The 21,931-nt window shown below is 38.2% G+C and overlaps 1 protein-coding gene across 1 annotated transcript in view; it reads left to right on the top strand.

The window, feature by feature from the left end:
• The window catches only part of POLA1 (DNA polymerase alpha 1, catalytic subunit), a 216,212-nt gene that overhangs the window by 122,776 nt on the left and 71,505 nt on the right, over positions 1 to 21,931 (top strand). The gene's annotated exons all lie outside the window — the stretch shown is intronic.

Genomic DNA, 21,931 nt, shown 5'->3' with positions numbered 1-21,931 from the left:
TTTTCTTTATTTTAAAGTCTTATCACCAGGACTGTGTGTGCTCCAGTATCATTCTCACCAATACCTTTGAAGAACTTCACCTCAGTACTCATACACAGTTCTTCAGTATTGAATCTCCACATCTTGCTATGTGTGCCTTTAAAGCTTATATTGAATGACTTATCTACCATGACTCCTTTTCAGCTGATAATTTCTGGCATACAGTATCCCCATTCTGTAGGTGTGGATGGTAGTCTTTGTTCCCAGTGTGTTGTTTTTGTTTCACTGTACTAACATGTATTTTGTTTTGAGTGAGCACAGTTTACCAAAACAATTTCCTCATGCTTATCATTATTTGCTATTCTGCTTTTGTGATCTGTAAATTTTATCTGAATTGATTTCTCTCTTCTACTAATCACTGACGTAAATGTTGAAGAGTGTGAGGGTAACCTTTTCTTTGTGATACATCACCAGAATCCCTCTTTATCCCATATTGACAAATGTTTACTTGCCTGTCACCACTTTGTGACTCATGGACAATTGATTTTTTTTTGAGATGCTTCAACTTTACACCTCTTAATCCATTTCACATGTACTTTATTAAGTCTCTGCATTGCTAATTCTATTGCAGCGTCCTTTGGAAGTGAATCAAACACCATTCAAGAGATTAATTATAGTACATCTACCTTTCTCAACCAAACTTGTAATCTTATGAAAAAATTAACTGTCGTGTTTGGTTGAGGCTATTCTGTATAAAAATATATTGACTGATTTTAATTACATTCCTGTTCTTGATCACTTGGAAGTTCCTATCAGTATTTCTCTTGTTTTTCCTCAGGTTAATGTTAGATTGATGCATACAAATAGTTACATGGATCATTCTGGTTTGCTTGTATAACTATTTCAAGGAAAATTAGCATTTTGATAGGTATGTGGGTCTCAGTCTTTTGAGATGACTTGAAGTGTTGTGAAGTCCAGCAAGTAATGGATCTTCTTAGCTCTAATAGGACTACTAAGTTCAAGCGTTTGTTATATGAATATGCTGTATTTTGAAGGCCTATTAAGTATTTTATTGCTAACAAACCAAAAGATAGTTCTTCATCTTTATTTGCTACTAGACTGTTACTGTGCTTTTCCAAAATACAGAAAAAAGTTACACTTCTGTTTTTTTGTGCTGTAAACAATTTTTTGTTTTCATTACGTTATTGACTCTATCCTATATTCTTAGTTAATATGTCTTAATTGTTCTTGTTAGTGTTCTACTTCAGAAAACTTCTGATTTATGATAGCAGCTGTCGGCTTTCAGTCTTCATTTCTTGTACATCTGTTTTATACATTCTACCAAGTTAAAATTTGCTTATAATTTTCCTTACGTTAAGAAAAAGGACTTTCAAGTTGATTGGGACTCTTCATTTACCCATATAAAATATAATCAGGGCATAATACTGGTTGCTAAGTAGTCGCAGTCTTCTACTCCAGTCATTTAATTTTTCTTTACCTGTCATAATGAAATTCAGAAATCATTTCAGACATATGATTTTTTTTTTATTAAGTATTCTCTTTAGATTTTAGAAAATACTAGTTCTAGACCCTTGGGACAACATGTATGTCTACCACAAACTTAAAGCAGCAACTCCATAGCAGCAAAATTTTTCTATCAGATAGGAAGTAACACGTAACCTGTTCTGCTCTCAAGAAGTTGCAGTTGGAAAGCTCTCTTGGGCCGTACTAGTTTCAGTATTGAGCTGTTAGCTTTAAAGACCTTGCAGGTCTCAGTAGCAGGTAACCTTTTAAAAAAGGAAGGATAATGTATTTGAATGATTATACTTTACCTGCTGCTTTTTTGCTGCTTGTTCTTCCTGAATGTGATCTACTAAATAAAAATTCTTAGTGTTCTGTTAAAAAAAAAAAATCTGCAACAACAATGTCCTGTTTATTTTGCTTGCTGTGTCTGTCACTGGTGTATAAACAACAGAAAACAGTCTCTTCCCCATTCTCAGATTTTTTAGTTCAATGATTTTGTGACAGGCCTGTATTTCTGTTGAGTTGGCTTTTTTTTTTAATGCTTACACAGGAGCATCAATTGCTTAAGGTACACCTGGTTACTTTAGTTGGTGTATTGTTTAGTTTAGGTTGAAGAAACTCCTGGATGTCTTCTGGCCCAACCATTCCACTCAAAGCAGGTCCAACCTTGATGTTAGATCAGGTTGTTCAGGGAGGTTCTGTAAACTTCTTTACTTTGAGGGTGACAGAGCACTGGCACAGGCTGCCCAGGGAGATTGTGGAGTCTCCTTCTCTGGAGATGTTCAAAACCTACCTGGATGTGACCCTGTGCAACGTCCTCTAGGTGAACCTGCTTTGGCAGGGATTTGGACTAGATGATCTCCAGAGGTCCCTTCCAACCCAACCATTCTGTGATTCTACAACCTGCCTAAGCAAAACCATTGTGGGTGCAGACAGATCCATTTTGTGCAGCCCTTTTTCCTACTCTTAATGTGGCACTATTCATCGTGAGTAGTCATGCAACCAGTTCCAGATGGTCATGTCCACTTCTGTGATAAAGTAGTAGTACTGGGTGGCTTCACATCAGTCCATATGGAAATACATTTAATAATCTATGTTCTATGTCATTTGTTTCTATCCATATGAGTTGATGTAAGTTGTTGTATTTATATACCAAGGGCTGGGGGAGGGAGGGGGTTAGCTGTGTATCTGAGACCTTTCAGTTTGAGGCTTGGCAAGAACAGCATCCAATCGATTGCCCTGACTTGGTCCTTGGTATTTTCTTTGTTACTGCTGCCGTGGCTGCTATTACTTCTTAAACAAAACAAAACAAAAAGCTCTACTTTCTGTTGTTCTCTCTGAACCCTTGTCATCCTCATTTTTTTTCTTCCTAGCCTCAAAGCAGTTTTTAATAAAATATTACATTGGTGTTAAGTTTGGACAACTTACATTTTAAAGTTTTAAAACATTGCCACATTTTGGGTGTGCCAAATCTGTCTAAAGCTGAGTTCTAGCTGAAATTTTAACCCAAAGTGAATTAGCATTTTTTCAAGATTAAGGAAGCATGTTGTTTTTATCTTAAACTAATCCACAGCAGCTCTTCTGGGATGCTGTTGGTCCTTTCTGGCTTCACTTGGGTGCTTGAAATCGAACAGATCAGCCTAGATTTTTGAGTGCTTTCTGTTCTTCAGGGCAAGGAGCAGATATGCCCAATTTATAAGCCCTTGAAAAACTGAATTATTAATAGAAAAGGCTATAAACTCTCTCTGAAAATTCCATCTCCCTCTAACCTCTCTTGTCACGGTCTCTGATCTGCATCAGGACAATGTGCCACGTATGGAGATTTTCCCTTAAAATGTGTTTGTTGTTAACGCAGAGATTGATATGGCATTGGGTACCGGATGCTGCTGAAGAAATCAGTCTCTCCTAAAGAAGTGAAGAACTCTGCAATCTGACTGTAGTGGGAAAGGTGGATCAAGTCAAGGTCAGGGAGGCATAACAAGAGCTCTCTTTTAAAAAAGAATAGGCAGGTCTAAAGGGAAGTTTGAGAGAGACCTAAGGGGACTGCAGGAAAGAGTTGGGGGCAGGTGTTGAAAGTACTTACAGAAATGGATGGGTAGCTGAGGGGAGGCTAAGGAGGAAGCCTGACCATCTCGGAACACTTACCAAAGGTTTTTTGAGACTTTTGAGTGTCTTGCTTGATGCTCAGTTTAATTAAATAACAGTAGAAGGAGGAAAATTGAGTCATTTAAGGTGAAGTTAAGTAGGGCAGTATATGTTTATTATCTCAGAATAAAGTATGCTACAGATATATTTTAATTATTCCAAATCAAAGTGTTATAAAACCAGAAGCTGCAATCAAAGTGTACACATCTTGATATATGAACCTGCCTGGTGAGGTCCACCAAGCAACTATATTTGTGCGCAGTAGTGGTCATCTGAGGAGGAATGAATGGGAAAGGGGAAAGTCTGATGTAATGTAAATCAGTTTAATTGAGGCCCACAGGCATGAAAGTGCTTGAATTCTAATCACTTGATTATTGCATGATATTGCAGTAAAGCGGTGTTAAAGTTGTTCGGGTGACCTTGCCATACCTGAAATGCAGGTGCTATGGCTCTGAAGTCTTTAACATTTGGCTATGAGGAAGAGTATATATTTCATCCTTCCTTTCTCTTTTCTTTTGATTGTCTTTTGTCATCCTATGAAAATCCATCTAGATTTGATAATTTTACAAACCTTTAAGAAGATTTTGTAGTATGGAGCAGGAGCTAGGCGTGATTAAAAACCAAAAACAAGCAAACAAAAAAACCAATGAAACCAAGTATGATTGCAAGAATTGAGTATAGATGAGTAAAGAGATTAGAACTGGCACGAGACTGGAGCTGAACCTGGGTGGATGTAGAGGAAACTAAAAGCAAAACACATTAATTGAGTGGACTTGGGGGAACTGGAATATTCAAACGGAGTATCTGCTGGATAAGCACCTGGTTGGGCAGGTAGGCTTGAAATAGCATGAGGAGGCAGGCATGGATGAAGATCGCCTGTGAAAATTTGGACAAGAAAAGCAAGCAATTATGTTTAAGTGTGATTGGTTTAATAAAAGAAGAAAAGTATGAGAAAATTCCTAAGTCTTTGCCTCCCTCTGCTATTTACACATACTGGGCAAAATGTGTAGCTTGCAGAGAAGGTGGAAATTCACTGTTATTATGGTTTACTCTGTTTATTTCAAGCAGCAAAATCTGTGTATTCCTTTAAACCCTATTTTGAAGAAGCATGGGCAGAAAGATGGATTTTTTAAGTTTAAAAATAGAAGAGGGATCCTGATACTGCAGAGCTGGACATTTGAAAGTTGAAAAAAGCCTAGAATGAATATTGCTTGCTTAATTTTAATCCAGGTCATATATGGATGATGTTAGCCCGTTCTGTCTTTTTTTTCAGTACATTGCAGCCTATAGGTTGGACAGCACTCATTAGATGAGCAGCTAGTCTGTATTTCTTTCTCTCCATTGCTTCGTGGGTGCCCTTTACCTTACCGAGTGCACTCTCTGAAACTTTGCCTAGAATTATTTATTGTTCTCATGAAGTTTTCTGTGGCACACTTCACTGTAGGATCGAGTGGCTCTTAAAGAACATCTTTACAAGAACCATGTAAAGCGAGGGGACAAATTATTTATTTTTATTTCTCAGAGAAATAGGGCATAGGGGAATGAACATCAAAAGTGTCCATAAATTTGGGTGCCCAATTTGTGAAGCAAAAGACCTGATTTTTCAGAGTGTGTAGTATTGTGTTACTGCCCAAAGCACAGCTTGCAGGTTACAGTTGGGTCTACTCAAACTTCAGCAGTGTAGACCTTGAAATTTCAATGAAAACAGACTGATTCCTCAGGTGATTGTTACTTGTGAGTCCTTTCAGTAAACGGGAGGTGACTTGTCCAGCAGCCTGGAGAATCTGTGTAGCAGAGGCAGTAGTGCATTTCAGCTCCCTGGGGCCAGATTCAGTTGCCTTTAGGACTTAGTTTTCATTTCTTTCATTTTACCACGTACTCTCCAGTGTTCACAGTACGCAGGGGTGAAGCAGTAGTCTTGTTCACTTTACAAGCCTGTTTTATCCTAATGGCAACCCAGTCCTTTAATGAGAATTAAAATATAGATGTGGTCCTTTAACTGTAAATTGACACTATTTGTATGTAACAGATATCTGAAATGAGGATTACACTGGCTTCTGATTGCATGCTTCTTGCAGCTTAATGTATGTTTCATATTCTCTGTATGTGAACATGCAGTGAACATCCATTGCTAAAGGGTGCCATTGCATTTTATAGGAACCATATGCATGCATCTGATGACAGAATGTGGCCTGTGTAGAGACATAACTTGTTTTTATTAATAGTATCATGAAAATTAAGCTCTCAACCAGTCAGTTCACTGTGCCATAATAAATGTTTCAGCACAGAACTCATGCTCCAGTAATATAAGGCAAATTTATTGTGAAGTCAATTAGTAACATGTATTAGACTGGTTTCAGCAGTATTTTTCTTAAGCAAAATTATTTCTCTGTTTGTAACATATTTCTGAAATAATTGGTTTTAATGTGGCTTCTTGAAGTCTTAATAGAAGCCTATACTGTAACAATAAGTTCCTTACAATTATAAAGAAAATCTGTTAAGTTAAGAATTATTAGTTTATTAAGTATATAATACTATTCATAGGCAAATGTTTTAATACAGTAGGTATTCTGTTATAGGATATAGGAACCACCCAATCTGGTAATTTTAAGATAATTTTTTTCTTTTTAAGCAGTTGCTTCCTCTCTGATTTTGGATTTTAATCATGACTTGGCTTAAGCTTTCATGTCTTATTAATGCTGCCAGTGAGAGAACTTGAGCACTAAATAGTTTACTTAATTATCTGCTATACAACAGCTGCTAGTATTTAAAAAAAAAAATTTTAAAATGCCATCTCATCTTTAGGTCTGCTGTGGACAAAAAAAAGCGAAGGCAGATAAGATGACTGCAGCTACCCTGTCTGCTTGGCACTGTTTTCCTCCTCTCTCACTTTCAGTTTTCAGTGTAATGAAGAGCAGGAGAACAATATTCTGTAATTAAGGATTCCATTAAGTTGAAGAAAAGAGCAAATGGAGTTGTTTGTTCTCCTAGCTGAAAAAATTTGTCTGGGGTGGGGGTTAGTGGTAGTAGTGTGGAAAGAGAGAGAGGTGGGTGGAGAGACCAAGTCAGGGCTGTTTGTTGAATATACTGTTAAGGACTGTTACCATCCTAATTAATCAAGTTAGAAATTACAGCTGTAGTCGGTTTCCCCCCAATTCTTGTTATCAATTTTCTTCTCTTTTGAGACAAAGCAAATATAAATTTTGTGTTCATTTGTCATTCGTTCTTTGACTTCAGCATCTCTGAAAATAACAATGTAGCACAAAAGACCAGTATTTACCTAGTTGTAATGTGGGTTGCCATGGTGTTTTGCAAATTATTGCAATTATGTTCACCATGCGAGTCGCCCTTGGTAACTGGCGAAAAAACTGATAATCCTGTTTTGAACAAAAGGTCAAATTGCTGAATAGAAAGTCTTGATTAACTAAAAGATGTACAAAGTGGAATTATTTCCTACCATTCAGAAATAGTTCTTGATCGGGTTTGGGGGAGGGGGTGAGTAAGTACATCTGATTACTGAAGTACAAAGCATTGAAAGGATGTTGTCTTGAGCCTTTCATGTAGTCTTAATGGTGGCTTTTTTGTCAAATTTACCCATTTGCGGCATTGAAAGAGGCAGCTGCATTTAAGCTTGAGAGATGGTGCTTTTTCAAGAGTTCAGTGCATGGAAAGTTCTCAGCAGTATCTGCAGTTTACTATTAGACCTTCGGCTATTAAAACTGATGTGCTGCATTTGAGCCCATAGCTCTTGGTGCTTGTAAAACCCTCTGACTGATGATCTAATAAAGTGCTCTTACCGGACAGTCTCTGATCAGATACTTTAGAAAAAAAGTAAAAAAAAAATAACTGCAGCTCTGAAAAGGATGGGGGTAGAAACACATGGCTATACTGAGAAGTTTGCTTTTGTAATCTGCAGTGGAAATATTAGTAAATATGACTTTATTTTCAGTTTAAGTACTTTAAAGGGACAACATATTGCTCCAGAAATAATTTTTATTTACATTTACAAAAAATTATTCTGAAAAGATTAAAAGTTCTTCATAATCCCCAATCCTCAATAATTACGTACAAATATACAGAGGGAATGATCCTCTTCCTGTCGTCATATTCAAAACACTGTGATGGATTTCCTGCGCTTTAATGCTGTGAATTTCCTTTTCTCTTTCCTATTTTTTCCTATGGCAGGGGGGAGGGAAGAGGTGAAGAGGATTAAGGGTTTTTCTTTTTTAATTATTCTACTTTTTGTTTTTAAATAGCTACCTGGAAATTAATTCTTAAAACTTTGGAGAGCCTGTGTGAGAGCAGCATGAAAGCAAAGTAAACCTGAATAAGTTTGTGGGTTTACATTCTGCATCACCTAGCAACCCCCCGGCTCAGCCAGTTCTCTTGTCTGCCCCCAGTCCTGTTTACAGACCATTCAGACTGCTCTTCGAAACCATGAAAGATATTCAGTTTCATTAGTGCCATTCTCAAGGAGAAAATAATTAAACTTAAATGAACAAACATTGTTTAGTGATGCTTTAAACTTTTCTACTTTAAGGTGACCAGACTGTTGAGACCACTTTCTCTGCCATTACCTTTCACTCTGTTGAGCTCCTCTAAACTTAGGTATCTATGTATGTATGTGCATTACCATTTTTAAAGTTTTCAGAACTGCATTAACTCCTTCATTATTGAGAGATGTTCATAACCACATTGCAAAGATAAATGTTTTACATAAACAATCTTTTTGTCTCTTTACCAACTTGAAATGTATACTTGAGTTGACAAACCTTACTGTTATTGCCAAGTACATGTGTAAAATCTCTGTGTGTTCTGTATTACGTCTAATGTCATATTGAACTTCCTACAAGACAAGTCTGTGACAGAGGAAGAAATTCAAGGACTGTACAAATGTTTGAGGGGAGGGAGAAGAGGGCGGAATTGTGGAAGAAGGTGGGGGAGTACAGTGTTTTTAGCTTTCTAACCAAAGTAGAGGCCCAGATTTTAAGAAATTTTTTGAGTTCTTAATGTTTGTACATTGCTAGATTCTTTAACAAATACATGGATGGGCTGTATGAGCTCTTTGTGCTTTGTTGACAGTTGACAGCCAAAGCAGAATTTTTTCTGAACCAAGGTACTGTGCTTAGTTGTGACGTATTATAGCCTAAGAATGTGGCTTCCTTTGAGTTGTATGAATAGGGAGAACATTTTGCAGAATGGACTTGAATATCCTTCTAGAGGTTTTAGCTCTCCATACAGAAATACGTAAGACATCTTTCACTGATCCTTTTCTAAAAGTAGTTTTCCATATGTAGTCATTTTAAGTATGCCTTACCCCAGTTGCTTGCTTGAAATCCAGTTTAGCTGTTTTCAGATTGTCTTAAGTAAAATAATATTGTTGGTAAGTGCTTGGTCCTCTTTGTGAGCAGTACGTTAGCCTATGAACACTTGTGCTGAACGTTTTAATGTTTTGGGGCGCATATTTTGGTGCCTAGAACCTTATTTTATTAAAGATAAGAAGACTAAGGTATTGGCTTTGATGTGAAGTAAAGCAGAACATACTTGCTAATTTAGTTTATAATGTACAACTGTTAAGTTTGGAATTTGTCCACTTGTGGTGCTATTACATGTGTTTAAATGAGGGCCACTGTTTGCATCAAACCTATCATAAGGGTTTGGAGTGCTCTATTATCCTTTCAGCAGGCTGATGACAGAGCCTGGTCTTTGCACAAATGAGATCAATAAGTTCCAAATAACTTGTATGAAATGACATGTGACTGTGCATTTAAAGATGTCTTACTTTTTTAAAAAAAAAATCAATTTTTAATAACATGTAAAACTCTTACATTGACCTACAAGATACTTTTCACTTCTGTCGTCTTTGATAATTTTGTTTAAGCATTTTTTACATTGCCTTGAACATATGGGATTTTTGCGGGGGTGGGGGGGGGCGGGGAGTAGGGTGCATTTCTTACTTCTTCTGTTATCTCTTGCTTTGATTCCCCCACCACCACCCCAAGATTTTTAACAGTCAAACTGATATGGCAGATACTGCTGAGAGTAATATTTTCTAGAGATTAATGAAGTTTTCTTTCAGTCTTGGGTGGTTTCTTTCAATTTTTTTTTCGGTTCTGGATTAGAAAGCAATTCAAGTTCTATTATTTTGGAGTATCCAAATAACAAAATATCATTCCTGAAAATTTACAAACTTTCATTTTCAGTTGCCTAGAAATAGGCATATGACATTTTGTGGCTAACTTTGCATCGCAAGAGCGATGCATTACTGATAGGACCTTGAGGTATGCAAGTACTGAAAGAACTCCTAAAAAGTATGCTTATGGGACAGAATTTTGTCGTAGGCTAAATCCTCTCAAGTTTATGTCCGTTTTTCATAATATCCAAAGGGAACTAGGTTTGGGTCTTTTCTTGGGTGTTTTAGATCGGAGCAGTTGGGTGCAAAAGGTGAGCTTCACTTTTCGTAATGGCCACCTGGAACCCACATCAGTGCTTCTATCATTCTAGTATCATCGGCTTTTTCAAGATAGAAGGACACTTTGTGTTCTGCTGAGAAACTCAAGTAGTATTTGTTTCCTCCCTCGTGCTTTCTTTAAGGTAGCAAGTTAGCGTAGCTGCATTGCCCTCAGTTACAGTTTGTCTAGTTGCTTTGGACCTTCACAATCTGGTCCTTCGAAGGTGTGGTTCCCATTGACTCCAGTTGCCTTTCAGTCAGTTTGGGCTGGCAGCTTTCCAGTGGGGAACTGAGACAACAGATACAAGTGTCTCTGAGAACAGGAGGTTTCGGTAGATATTATTTTGGAGAGGGTATCCTTCTCTTTTACCAGCAGTACTGTCTCGTTGGGTGGTAAAGTGATCATTTGCCTTCCACTAGGAAGTTGTTGGCTAAGACACCAACATAACATTCTTTAATGTGGTTCTTGTGATAATAATACCAGATATATAACCAACCATCTCCAGGATCTGGAGGTGTCCAAGATCTGGACTGCTTTCAAGTAGTACACTTTCAAAAGCAATTCATATTGCCTTGTTACTGTTCTTTCATTTAAGAGACAGTTTTGTATTTTTCCTGAAAGATCGCGTCTATCCATTAATCAGCCTCGATAATGCTGAATTCAAGAGGAGCAGAAGGAACCATACAGGAAAGGAATTTCCTTTCTTTATAAGAAGTTTTTATCCACTCTGTTCCACAGCTGAATTCAGATCAGTTATACAGGCCAAAACTCAAGAAGTTCTGAAAATGAGGAAGTGCTTCAGAAAAAAATTGAAATCGTATCTTCAGCTTCCATTGAAGTGAGGCAGCATGAAATGGAGTGTGAAATGCCATGGTCCCTGTTTACTTTTTTCCTGAATAGGATGATCAAGTAGAATCAGACTCTAAAAATACTCGAAAATGTAACCTATTTTTTCTGGATGGGGAACTAGCTACAATATTTACTGTACAGAAAAAGAAAAATGAATGTCAAGTCAATGGCCAAGAGTGAGTTGATTAAATGGTTCCTTATCTTAACTTATGATCCACATAGTCATATACCACACTGGATCTATCATCAGGTCTCTTAATACACTATGGTTAGCTTTGTGTATAAATTTCAGGAACAAATTTAAGTCATTGTTACTATAATAGTTACTAAAACTATTTGCATTGCTTCTTGGAATTTAAAGCCAAATGTACACACCTAACAAAATACCAAATAACATGATACAGGCATTCCCTGGGTAAGGGATTTAAGCTGTAAGATAAATTTATAAAGGAAATTATGCAACCCTAAGCTGCTTCAACATTCTGAGCATATGCTGCAATATCTTTCCTTTCAGCTAGAACAAGCTTGGCAGCATGTTTAACATGGTACCTATCCCACTTAAAATAAAAAGACAAAAGCTCTAGTCAGCCAGCATCAATAATAGACTCTTGACCCAGCTCCTTTTATAAAACAATTTATTTGAAGAGTCTGTGAAAATATCAAAGGAATTTATTATTGGGACATGATTAAATGTTACAGTTAGGACAGCAGTATAAAGCCTCAAAACAAAACATCCTCAAAGATCATCTTTGTTTTATATACTCAAATTTGAGTATAAATATGTTAGATAACTTAGTTTTAAGAGATTTTTTACTTAAAAGTTTCAGTTATGCCTGGCAGCTCAAGAGAACTTGCACAAACTCTTCATTTTTAAATTCTTTTACATTTGGATTCTAGGATGAGATTCAGACATATCTTTTCTCTAGTAGAGGATTTCTTAAACCTGACATTAGAGCTTCTGACTTAGTACAATTTCATCTCTTTCTAGTAACATATTAAAGAAATTGAGAAACTTTTCCAGTAATTTCTGGTTAAAATTTTGGCAAAGTGGAAAAGAATGTTGGAATGACTAGTATATCAATAACAATGTCTATCCATATACTACTTTGAGATCTAAGTATGTCTGAACCTACTTATTGAAGGGGCTTTGCAGGTCCGCTGGATTTCCTTCAAAGATAAAATGAGATCCTTCTCATGGTCTCACAGATTGATATATTTTTTTTTATTAGTGCTTGATATTTGATTTGCTTTTGGAATATCAAGCCTTGCAGGATCCTGAAAAAGTTACTGACCCAGAATTCTGCGTCACTGATTGCTTCTAATTCCATTACTCTGGTTTTTAGGGTTGGTTTGCATGATTCTTGTCAATAGAGTGTGCCTGCTCATTCCTTATCAAGGAGATAATCATTGATAGGAAGAATATCAAAATGGATAAGATGCTTCACCTGTGAAGCTGCAGGCCCACCTTCTATTTCCAGAGCTAGCTTCTGGTGGTAGTCTTTTATAGAGCTAAAAAAAAAAGTCTGTTTCTTCAGAGAAGTTGGCGGCTGCAGGATTTTATAAAGGCTTAATTTCTGATGGTGGTCATTTTGCTAATGGATGAAGAAGGAAGGAGGCCTGATGGCTCATTTTCCATATGTGATGCTCTTCTGTGACAGGATATTCTTTTTGGTTTCCCTCAGTTTTCTTTCTGACAAGATTATCTCCAAATTTCACCTTGTCTTTTCTTTCCCCTGCCCAAACAGGGTGGGTGACCCAGAGGCAGATTTTTAGACATCATGAGGTGTTCCTTTCATATGTTGATCCAGTCCTTTGTAAGTTGAGATAATTCAGTCTCCAGGTTGTTTGTATTAGTAGCTACAAGTTCCAAAGGAATGGCCGTCTCTGCTCAGGCTGTCTACGAGAAGCATAGACTTGACCGAGTCAGATGTTTTAAGATATCAACTGTGTGGAGCCCTCCTGATCAAAGTGTTCTCTACTGAGTCTACTTTGCTAGTCTCACTGATAAATTACTCCATCCACAAGACTGATCAAGCAGCTATCTGATGTATCTTTGTACTTGCTCTGGAAGGACAATCAGGATGAAGCAGCTAGCTAGAAGCAGATGGAGAAAGTATATGAAGCAGGCAGGCACCAGGATACCGCAAAGAGTTGCTTTTTGTGCAGATGAGAATAGTGTGTTTCTGAGTATGCCAATCCTAGCCTCATCAAGTCCTCCATCTTTAGAAACCCTTTCAAAAATTGAATAAGTCTATGCCTTTCTTGTATCTAGCAGCAGTAGAATTGGTTTCTTTAGAAGAGAGGTCTTCTGAGGTTTTTACCAGGTACATTTCCTCAGGAAAAACTGTGATGTTGCCTGAGGAACCTGATTTATGCTGGATTTCACATCACTACATGGGTAAAGTTTCCCATGGAAAATCTTATTTCACTATTTATGATAGCATCCCTGACCTGAGGGCATTTCTTCTTGGGAATGTAGCACTGGTTGGTAGGTGTCACAGAATCACAGAATCACAGAATCAGTCAGGTTGGAAGAGCCCTCTGGGATCATTGAGTCCAACCATTGCCCTGACACCACCATGTCAACTAGACCATGGCACTAAGTGCCATGTCCACTCTTTTCTTAAACACATCCAGAGATGGTGACTCCACCACCTCCCTGGGCAGCCCGTTCCAATGTCTAATGACCCTTTCTGAGAAGAAATGCTTCCTAATGTCTAATCTGAGCCTCCCCTGGCGAAGCTTGAGGCTGTGTCCTCTTGTCCTATCGCTAGTTGCCCGGGAGAAGAGGCCAACTCCCACTCCATTACAACCTCCCTTCAGGTAGTTGTAGACTGCAATAAGGTCACCTCTGAGCCTCCTCTTCTCCAGGCTAAACAACCCCAGCTCCCTCAGCCGTTCCTCATAGATCATACCCTCCAGAGCCTTCACCAGCTTGTTTGCCCTCCTCTGGACTCGCTCCAACACCTCAACATCTTTCTTGAAGTGCGGGGCCCAGAACTGGACACAGCATTCAAGGTGCGGCCTCACCAGTGCCGAGTAGAGAGGGACGATCGCTTCCCTAGACCGGCTGGCTACACTATTCCTAATAGAGGCCAGGATGCCATTGGCCTTCTTGGCCACCTGGGCACACTGCTGGCTCATGTTTAGCCGGCTGTCGATCAGCACCCCCAGGTCTCTTTCCACCGGGCCGCTTTCTAACCACTCTTCCCCCAGCCTGTAGCGCTGCATGGGGTTGTTGTGGACAAAGTGTAAGACCCGGCACTTGTTCTTGTTGAACCTCATGCCATTGGTCTCGGCCCATCTATCTAACCTCTCCAGATCCCTCTGTAGGGCCTTCCTACCCTCCAGCAGATCGACACTGCCACCCAGCTTGGTGTCATCTGCAAATTTGCTGAGGGTGCACTCAATCCCTACGTCTAGATCATCTATAAAGATATTGAACAGCGCCGGCCCCAGAACAGAGCCCTGGGGAACACCGCTAGTGACCGGCCGCCAGCTGGACTTTGCCCCATTCACCACCACTCTCTGGGCTCGGCCATCCAGCCAGTTTTTAACCCATTTAAGAGTCCACCCATTCAAGCCCCGGGCAGCCAGTTTGTCCAGGAGGATGCTGTGGGAGACAGTGTGGAATGCCTTACTGAAGTCTAGATAGACTACATCCACAGCCCTGCCCTCATCTACTAAGCGGGTCACTTGGTCATAGGAGGAGACCAGGTTGGTCAAGCAGGACCTGCCTTTCATGAATCCATGTTGTCTGGCCCTGATGCCCCGATTGTCCTGCATGTGCCGTGTAATGGCACTCAGGATGATCTGTTCCATCACCTTGCCTGTCACCGAGGTCAGGCTGACAGGCCTATAGTTCCCTGGATCATCCTTCCGACCCTTCTTGTAGATGGGCGTTACATTTGCTGATTTCCAGTCAGCTGGAACTTCTCCACTTAACCAGGACACTCAAGTCTGTGTTGTCTACTGAATTTCCAGTGCATGACACTAGTTTCCACACTGTCATTCAGGTTTTCATTGCTGCTGAGCTCTCACCAACACAGTGCAAGTGCATTGGATCAAGTCAGTGTTATTACTAGAGTATTTCTTTGTTCTGGACAGGCAAAAAAACAGATTAGAAGTTGAAATTACTTAAAAGTTATTTGGTTTCTGTTACACAGCGGAAAAGCTTTCCTGACTTTACAGCAATAGCTCATCTTTAAGTTGATATTGATACTGCCTTTGATGTTTCAAGTGTAAAATTGTGAGGTGATTCTTAAAAGATGTAGCTGCTACTAATAGTCAAAACGCTTACCAAAGAATGTGCAAACAGAGGTTTTGGCTCAAATTCTAATTCCTGAGGTGCTGTATACTGCTAGGGAACGTTTGTCTGTTTGCTCCCCTAAACATTCAGATATTTACAGACGACACAGACAGAGAGAACAGAGGAACAGAGAGAACACAACTGCAATGTAGAACAAGTTATTGCAAGTGGAACTGATAACTTTCAGGTCACTGAGTCAAGTCCGCTGTTGCCATGAGAAACTTCATATAAAATATTTCCTAAAATCATCTATCTTTTAACATTGCATGGGGGTATCGGTATACTTGATAGTTTACCCAGTAATGTGCTATCAGTGGAACCTCATCCTTCCAGGGGATTTAAAGCCACTTCGACCAGATTTGCCCTGTTAGGCAATGCTATCCATAATAGTGGACATTGGCAGGAAAATGGGGTTTGAAGCTTCTGGCCTTGGAATTAGTGGAAATAATATGCTTTTGTAAGAGTAGTCTGAAAGGAGATGTCAGTTTGAAGTGGCTTGATTAGTAACTCACAATGATGCCTGAATCAGAAAATTTTCGTTGTGTTGTCTCACATTCAGCCTTTCAAAAGCTGGTTTGCTGATCAATGACATGAACAGCAAGCTTCTGCTGGTTGACTAGGAAAGCATGTCCAGGTTGTGTTCCTACACTTCCCTTCTGGCGGGTTTGATGTCTTAAGGTGATAATTTCAGTTCTGCAGTGAGAAAGCCATGGATTTGGGATCCAGTGTGCTTGAGGTTAGGTATCCCAGCCATCTGGAGATTGGACGTCATCCACCAAGATCCCATTTTCAAAAATCCACATTAAGATTGTCTTCAATGGAGAGTAAGATTGTAAATAAGCAAGCACTAATTACATTTTAAATTCAACTTCAAGTGACTGATAGTGACCTCTGAATGATTTTCAGTGCTTGCAGCTTTCTCCTTTTTACTACCGCATTTTTTCATTCCATGTGAACTTTTAAAGCATTGTAGTCCCTCAGCATCCAGACTGTCTGAAGGCAGGAACAGATACAGAACAGAAGTGTCATAGAGCAGCACATCCAGTCCTCTACCGTAGCAGGCAACCAAGCTACATTGTGAAATGTAATTTATAAAAACTATTAAGTTAAAGTTCAATAGATGTATGTTGTTGACTCCTGCAACTTCTGTTTGAAAGGCTGTTCCAAAACCACTTGCCTCTGTATTTTGGGGTAATATTTATAATGCTTGTTGATCACTAGAATGTGAGAGGCTAATTCTCAAGAACACACTTACAAAGAAAGAAAATTACTTTTGACTTGCAAATTTCTCCCCATTAGCTACAGTTTGTGGACATAGTACTCTTCACGGATTTTCTTTTATATTGTGCATTTACTTCAGGGTTTTTTTGCATAAATTTTTTTATATTTTAAAATGAGCTAAACATTTGTAGACAGAATGTTTGGAAATGCTAGTTGATTGTTTTCCGCCCCTATCAACTTGTATTTCATTTCCCACAGTGTTGCAGATACCAAGTAGAACAAAACTGAAGGTTTCCTATTATGATTTTGTTTGATCTATTGCAAATTAATTTACAGACTTAGTGATAGGTGCTGGGAAATTAAGGATTGGTTTTGTTTGGTCAGTGAAGACGACAGGCATGAATAAAATAAGGGTTAACAATAATGCACTTGAACAAATTGAATCAGAACATAATGCATGTATTGAATTTGATTGCAACATGCATGTCCATGGAAAAGTTTTTTGTTTAAAACAAATCAAGGCTATGGCTTAATTATCAAAGCAAAATAAGAGATATAAAGAGCTACATGTTTCTGATACTGCTTTTTTCCAAAACAGCTCCCTTCACACAGTTATCTACGTGTTTAATTTCCATGCATAATAGCAACAGTTATTGTTGTCATATGTTAAGAGAGATTAACAGATAGTAAGTACAAACACACACAAATAAGGCCTGAATAGAGAGGTGACAAAGAAGAAAAGACCTCTTTAATGGTAATTATAACTGGTAGGAAGTCTATACAAATGACATTAACTGTTTTCTGTATGAATTGAAGGGACATTTAGTTAGTTAATATCTACGTAGCATGTTTGGTTTTTTTATTGCAGGCAACAACTTAGATCTCCGTTTTTAAATATAGTTTATTGAGAAATGTACTGTTCAGTGAAAGTTGTACGTTTTGATCATGATGTCTTAGTAGTTAAAAACAAGTGTAACAGTAAGCTGTTGAATTAGAATGCTTATTTTTATCCTAAGCTATTGTTTTTAGTTTAAGGAGGGGTTTTCAGTCTTTTTCACCTGTATTTTGTGACCAACAAAGTTCCCAACACTTTCTTCAACAGTAAGTGTATTAGACCAAAACAATTGCATAAAGAAACTTGCTTCAAATGTCATTATTCAGTGGTAGTTTGGGCAGACCATCTACGCATTCCCTTATAAGACGATAGAAGCAGTACCTTGCAAGTGGAGTGTAGTCCTTTGTTTCTTAATTGTTAGCTAGAAATGCCAATAGGTGGCAGAAAACACACTGTTACTTTTATCATGCGTTATTTTCATGGTTGTCTATTTTTGAGTATTCTGCTCAGCTGAAGTTGGGATGCTGCTCCCATCCCAGGCTTTGTTTTTTCAGTTGCCACTTGCATTCCCTAACTAAATACCTTACTATCTGGCAGTTTCCATGCTTTGTTTTTCTAGTATAATAAATTGTTTTAAAGTTCAAATGTAGTCATTTAATATGTTTTGAGTCATGAGTGTTCTCTTTGTGCACACAGAAGCTTTTCATAGTTACAGCTGAAACAATTATGCTCTTGAAGAAGAGGGTTTTGGAATGGATGAGGACACCCTCCGCACCTCCCTGTGCCTGGCTGTGTATTTTAAGGCCCTATTTGTGTCCGACTGCTACCAGATGTTTCACAGGAAGGTAGAGATGCCACATAATAAGCAAATATGGCATAAACAGCTTTCCACACAGAGCATAGCTTTTGTCTCTAAGAATGAACTTAGTGAAAGATCTGTGACAATTCATTATCAATTCCAGAAATGTGTTTGTGTTTTCCCTCACAGTGGCTCTAATGATATTCTCAGTACTCACATAAGTGAGTGCCTGAAGATTTCAATGCTATTCTTGAGTAGCTTTTTTCAGTAGGAAGTTATTCCATGTCTATTAAAATTGAGATATTTAAAAATGTGAGACAACAGATTATCACCTTCCTCTTTTAGAAATAAATCTTAGGTTCATTTGCAAAACCAAAGCTAAGGACTAGCTTTTCTCTTGAGGCTGATTTGTGTATGCTGACTCCAGAAGACACAGGTCAGGTGCCTATGTTAGGTCAGGTCCTAAATTAGGACTTCTCATGATGAAGCATCTGCTGGTGAAGTAGCTCAGTCTTGTTGAGTGGCATCTATCATTCTAATGTCACTTGTGAAATATTTGTCATAAATAATTTGTATGTGACAAGGAGAGTGGTACTAGGACTCCTAGGGCAACAGTTGTGCAAGAGACCAAAGTTAAATCCACAGAAGATTTCTGAATTCTTGGAATTTTCTCACCATGCAGTATTAAATATGCAATGATTTACCTTGTTAATCTACATAACAATAAAACTCAAACATAGTGATCAGATACACTGATCATACTGTTTCCACAAAGCTTTCTCTGACATTAAGTGTACCCTTATTTTATTAAGAGAGTCTAGAGCAAAGTTTGCCTCATCCCAAAATATGTTAGGTGAATTGCTTTTTGGAGATGCTTTTTTCTTCCTCCATTTACTATATCAACAGATCATAGGGTGACTAGCTTAGACAGGGTGTCAGGCTTTTAGATTTCCAAAACTGGGTGAAATGAACCCTAACTGCGTATCTTAATGGACTCTTTCCATTTCTGCATTATGGACTTGAGCACACATTTTAGGTAGTGCTCTACACCTTGCTGTTGGCATGAAGTTCTCCACAAAGTTTTTCTGGTCTGCCCACACGAGCATAAAAGCTTTTCTCTGCAAGAGCAACAGGAAGTTTTTGATGGGCTTGGCACCAAGTAGGATAATATTGAGGATATGAAATGGCTGGAGAAATGGTGAAAGAAGAGAGGTCTCTGGAATAAATGAAGTTATTTGGAAAGGAATTGAGGTTTCATCTTAAAAACCAACCAAAACCTGAATCAGACTTTCTAGCACTTGAAAAGATTATAGAAGAATATATTTTTAAGTTGAAGAAGGGGATAAAGCTGACAAACATGACAGAACACAGTGTTCAGGTTATCTGATCCTTTAGAGAAGAAGCTGCAACAACAATCAATCAAAAAAATCTCTGCATCCTCCAGTAAATGATAGGAAAGACATTGACAAATTAATAAAAAACAAAACCAAAACATTTAAGAGTAGACATAGTCAAATCTAATTTTAACAAGGTTTTGGAAAATGGAAAACTGAAGTTTATGTATCCCTCCACACACGTTCCAAAGCATTCAAAATAAAGTAACTCAAATATCTAACTTTAGACTAAGATACTGACATAATCATATTGAATCAGTATGCTGGATTACTGAGGTACAAAATACAGATTCCGTTTTGGCCATGCCAGTGAGGAAAGAAAACATAAGTCATGTCTTATTAACAAATTTGCTTTGCCAGCAAACCAGAATCTCCAGGAAATGAAAGCCAGAAAAGGTATATAGCTGCAGGCTTTCATTATTGACTTGTAAGCAAGAAGATGATAGTGACAGGAGTGCTCTGAGTGGAACTGTGGCAACTGGAAGGGTAGGAAACATGGTAATAATTGGAAACCTGAGTTGCCACCATGGAAATTAGGTAGAAATCATTGCCAGAGAATAATGTTGGGACAGCTTGTTAAAGAGCCAGTGAGAAGGGAAGCAAGCAACTTTTTGAGTTGTCCTCTGATTGGTAATGTTTCTGTCAAAGTACGAGGAATCCTGGTATGGTTAGGTTAAACTTCTTTGCAGGAGCAACAAAAAAAAAATTCTGGAAACAGAGGCAAAAATAAACAGTCGCTATTCCCAGCAGAGACATCAACAGCTGATAATCTGAAATGCAGAGTTTGACGGTGCTGAGCTGCTCAGGGGTGGTAAAAGCAGGAACTGTTTGAGAAGAGTAGCAGAAAGACCTTGTGATACCAAGTCAACTGACAAGTTGACTTGTCAGTTAACAATGGAAGATTAAATCCTCTGCCAAGTAATGTTAAGTAATGCAGATGCTAAAAACCCAATCTTAATTTTGCGTACAATGTGTATATTGATTTACTAGTGAAGAATAAAATTATAATTCTTGGATAATAATAAATATCTTTCTGGAAATGACTGCTCAGTGCTCAAATGCTCAGTAGTGCTCCAGGCAAACAGAACTTGCAGAAAGAAAAGAACAGAGAACAAGACAGTAAATACCATCTTGTTTCCGTATAAATTCACGTTCGTCTAGAATCCTGAATACAGTGTGCAATACTGGTTTCATCTTCCTCCCCATGTCTCCCATTTTCCCCCACCCCCTCATTTCAAAAATGACTTGGAAGAGATTCAGAGAAGGGCAGCAAAGATGTGTAGTGGTTTCCATGCAAGGAACAAGTAAAGTCAAGTCCTAAGTAAATTAGGACTGTGGTTTGGAAAAGAGTTTGATTGCAGATGATGTGATGGAGGTCTGTAAAATCATGAGTGGCGTGGAAAAGGTGAATGCGGAATGATTATTCCTAGTCTCTCCTGATACAAGAACTAGAAGGCATTAAAGAAGAAAATCTTTTTTTTTTTGATATGCTCAAGAAAAATAAGATACTTTTTCATACAGTGTGTAGTTGTTCTTCAGGATGTTGTAGATGCTAAAAGTTTACATTGGTTTGAAAAGCACTTGACATTCATTGGAACGGGGGTAGTAACGCATCCATTACCACTGAATATGGAGACAGTGATTCAGGAGGTCCTTGAGCCCTTTCCAAAAACTGGGAAAATCTGGAAAACTTTTACTGTGTGCTTTCTCTTATGCTATTCCTTGGGTATCTGCTGTTGATGGTTTTTAGAGATGAGGTATGGTATTGGTTTAACCTATAGTTGGACCTGGTACAAAAGGTACATCCTTGCCAATCCCAGAAGCATTCTTTGTTTTATAATCTTGAGAGAAGCCTTTTGCGTTGTCTCTCTGAGCTGACATAGAGCAAGCTGGCTCAGATTTTACTTCATTTTAACTCAGCAAAATGTTAGTTTTTCCTAAATGAGTCAGTTTATCAGTTGAAGTCTCGATAGTTTTCTATAAAAATATTATTTAAAAAAAAAAAAGAAAAGGAAAGCTACTGGCTGTCATCGGAAAACCTAAAAGTTAAAACTGTTTTTCCCTTCTGAAGCACAAGCAAGGAAATGGCACTTTACTTTAAAATTTAATTTGTTACAGGTCTCTGGCGTGTCTTGCTGTCTAGTCTACATAGTTGTATAAAATAATTCTGTTATATGTTAGCATTGTCTGAACTGGAGAAGAGCAGAAGTTTCACTATATTTCAAGGGAGGGATGACTGCGGTGTCCAGAACGTGGGATTTTGAAGCAAGAAGATTTCAGCTTTGTTCTCCACCATTGATTGTGTTACCTTAAACAAGGACCTTCACCTTTTTATACATATTATAGTATCAGCTTCACAGAGGACGTTGAAGTTGGGATTTTTTTTCTTCCTTGATTGTGATTCTTTGTTTATGTGGGGTAAAA

Source organism: Nyctibius grandis, chromosome 2, assembly GCF_013368605.1.
Source record: "Nyctibius grandis isolate bNycGra1 chromosome 2, bNycGra1.pri, whole genome shotgun sequence".
Taxonomy (NCBI): domain Eukaryota; kingdom Metazoa; phylum Chordata; class Aves; order Nyctibiiformes; family Nyctibiidae; genus Nyctibius; species Nyctibius grandis.
The sequence above is the reverse complement of the archived record's forward strand: the minus strand, read 5'-3'. Positions and strand labels throughout refer to the sequence as shown.